Source organism: Limulus polyphemus, unplaced genomic scaffold (genome assembly GCF_000517525.1).
Source record: "Limulus polyphemus unplaced genomic scaffold, Limulus_polyphemus-2.1.2 Scaffold6879, whole genome shotgun sequence".
NCBI lineage: Eukaryota > Metazoa > Arthropoda > Merostomata > Xiphosura > Limulidae > Limulus > Limulus polyphemus.
The window spans coordinates 28,550-32,339 of NW_013672489.1; positions in this window are offsets into that span (position 1 = coordinate 28,550).

A 3,790-nucleotide genomic window follows, 5' to 3' on the forward strand; every position below is an offset into this window, starting at 1 on the left:
CTGGAGGGCACCAACTGTTATATCTGAATCACGGGTCAAAGTAAGAAGTGGGTATAACTCAAGAAACGGCTCTTCATATCAGATTTATGGTGGCTGTTGGAGTAGAAACTTCAGCTGAGTTTATGTATTATTGAAATAGTGATGCCCATTTTTTTCACCATAGAGAGTGCTAGCTAGAAATATACAAGACATTTGTGTGCCCTCCCCCACATTGTATTTATGTTGTGTTATTGAAAAGTTAATAAAAGTTTGTTTTTAGTTGTTTTTGGTGTAAGGACGTGGCGCCATCCATGAATGTAGTTAACGTCAACTTTTGTCAAAGATAATAAATGCTAGATAACAGCAATAATGGGGAGTGGAGGGGTTGCGACCTCCCTTTCATTAACATACTCCTTGTTACAAACTATCATCTCATAAAATTTGGTTGAGATTGGCTCAACGACCTAAGAGTAGTTAGATAACAGGCAAACACACAGACTTTTGTGCTTTACACATATATAGATTATATGTACAGTATTTAATCATAAAAAGTCTAGGTGTGGCTCCTAACTACATCAACGACCATATCCTAGTAGATAGACAAGAATTATTAAATCTTTAGTGAAATAGAATAAAATAGTCAGAAACAAAAATAAAGGTAGTTTAATCAAAACGTTTTCGAAATATTTTACAGGTAACACTAAGAACTGCCAAAGTCTGATGCATAAATCACTTGACTTTCAGTCTGAGAGTTGTGGGTATGAATTCCGTCCTTGAGCATGCTCGCCCTTTCATCAGTGTGTCGGTCAATCCCACTTTCCACTGATGAGAGAGTGGCTCAAGAATTGGTAGTGGGTTGTGTTTACAAGCTGCTTTCCCTCTAGTCCATGAGTTCAAAATAAGGGACGGCTAGAGCAGATAACCCTCGAGTAGTTTTGCTCGAAATTTAAAACAAACAAACAAGTGAAAACTGAGAATCGTAAGAATTTGCGAAAGAATAAATGAACGCTGATAGCAAAGGAAAGACACACGAGAAACGAAATGTTGATTATACATACACAAAACGTGTCAGGACTTCATTGTAACACACGCCGTATCTTGTGGTAATTTGGCTGCTGGAGAAAAATGGGTCTTTTAACTGCGGGTGTTTTTATTTACACATTACTGTTATCATTTTGTGCATTTCAGATTCAAAATCAGAGGCATGTAGAAATAGTGTTTGCGATTTACCTTTTGTTTCCCACATTATAATAAGTTTATTTAAATGAAATGCTATACAGTTCATATACTACTTTCAATGAAAAAACAAACGATATTATTTTGTATCTCAGATAAATTACCATTATATTTTAAAAAAGAACATCTGCAGTTAACGTGATTTCACCACAAGTTTTAGGCCTATTTTTTCCCAATACTTCGTTAGTTTTCAATGTTTAAACTATAACTTTTAGACGGCATTTTTATTTATAATAAACGTTCTAAGGCTATTTATCGCTGTCCCTAATTTTGAAGGGTAGGTAGCCACTCATCAGCACTCCACGAGAAGGGATTCACTGTCACTCCCTGAAGGTACTCAAAGGTTAAAGTGCAGGGAGTAATTTGTGGTATTGCATGGATTTGAACCTGGCTCGTCAGCTACCATAAGACCACTCACGTCCACGAAGAGGAGGTATCACTCTTCTTTACCCTATAAAGACAGATGGGATTGTGTCTTTTATAGAGAAGAGACCGAAGGAATATATTTATTTTATATCACAGTGTTAAATGAAACCAAAGACATTGTATGGTATCCCACAATCCCAAAATACCTACATTAGTGATCACTTAGATCAAATATATTCAAGTGGAGTTTAAGCCACAGCTCTCACTAACTTGTACAAATCTCTGTGTCACCCCTCCTCTAAGGAGTGATGGTATGACAGCAAAATGACCAAGCAAATATAAGCTATTACATTTGAAGAAGGATTTTAGTTGCTGATGAATTATTGCGTGTTTGTTTATTTTATAGCAAAACCACATTGGACTGTCTGCTATGTCCACCGCGGGGAATCGAACTTCGGCTTTTAGCTTTGCCAGTCAGTAGACTTACCGCTATCCCACCAGGGGACCTAATGAATTATAATTCAACTTTGGATTGAGTTTCTTAATGCCTAAAGCTTCTTTAATTCTTACGCCTTACTTCTTGTTGGAATTGCATATTATATTCAAGTCTTTTCTTCTCTAGTCCCATCAAATTCTTGGTCTAGAATCCTGCAGACGTTTGAAGAATTACTAATGTTGGATATAAAAGACTGTTTAGTGTAAGAGTTATTATTTAGTTCATTTGGTGATCTAATATTCAATGATTATTTAGTTTTTAACAAGATCGTTAAGTGTAATTATTTTAAAGGCGATAGCTATAACAAATTTTGTTACGTAACTCGGTAAGAGTCGTACATTGTGTGTGGAGTTCAATTGTTGTAATTTGACGTCACGTTACTCGAACCTTCTCCATTTTTCTTGTTGCTTTAATTGAGTATTGTTAAATCATAGCGTCTAGCAGTTGTAAAAAATTCTACTGTAAAGAATCCGGCCCCTACATACATAAAATCCTGACAACTAATAATTCAATGTTTTAATTAACTGTTTATCGTATATTTTAAATTAATTCTCTGTTCTACTCCTTTCTTAACGCAGGAAATTTTACAAAGGAATGGAATGCGTGGAGACATTCTATGAAACATGCCGGAATTCTAGTCAAAAAACTTCAATAGAAAGCCAGATAGAGGGCGCTAAAAGGGCGATGTTGCAGTTGTGTCTCTCTAAACAGGCACATCAAGGTACAGCACTTCAGTGTACGTGGTGGTATATAATAAACGTCCACAAAAACGACACCAAGCATAAAGTGTAGAATTAGTAATAAACTCTTTATAGATCCCACTGAATTGTTAAGTATTTTTCTAACTTATTTATGAACCAAATAGTTTGTCCATACATAGCTATGATGATTACTGGGCCCCTAAAATCATAGGAATTACATACACAAAAATCTACGCACAAGTACTATTAACATTAACAATTTCTGTTGGGGTTTCCTATTTATTATTATTTGTTAGTTCTTTTCACTGAGTGTCGTAACGGCCAAAAAAAAAAAGCTGAATATGATGAAATGAATGTGAACACCGCTTGAAACCAATGGCATAGAAGTAGGCTTAGCACACGCTACTCAATCTCGCCTTGTATGTGTCTATTTTATATATGATCCCTACTAAATGTTTGGCCTACTATACCCATCTTTGATACGATGAAGTTAATATTTAAGTCATAAATTAATAACAAACGTAATAATTTTGGACACTTATTTTCGGCCTACCAGAGCCACATTGCAAAAATAACAACAAAAGATCTCTATCTAATTAGCCTAATTTACGAACTGTTAATGTACTGCTAGCAATGAAGCTTTTCTAGAACTATTAATAAAATGTATTTCTCTACAAAATTAATAATGTGCACGATATATATACATTAGTATCACAATTAGTATAAATAAAAGGAAAAATTGTGTCATTTTGTAATTAAACTCGTTTATATTGTGCAACTAACCAGTATATTTAGTCATATATCTAGCACGTAACGAAAATTTAGTTGAATTATTTCTTCCTGTCAGAAACCTACTTTACTTGTTATCGAGACCTGAAGTCTGAGATTTCAAGATGTATCAAGCCTCTTCAAAATATTCATCATCGCCAGTTTCATCATGATGTAAGGAATAGTATAACGGAACTTTGTTGGTGAGTTCAATGTTTATTATACGAAATTAGAAAATAAAAGG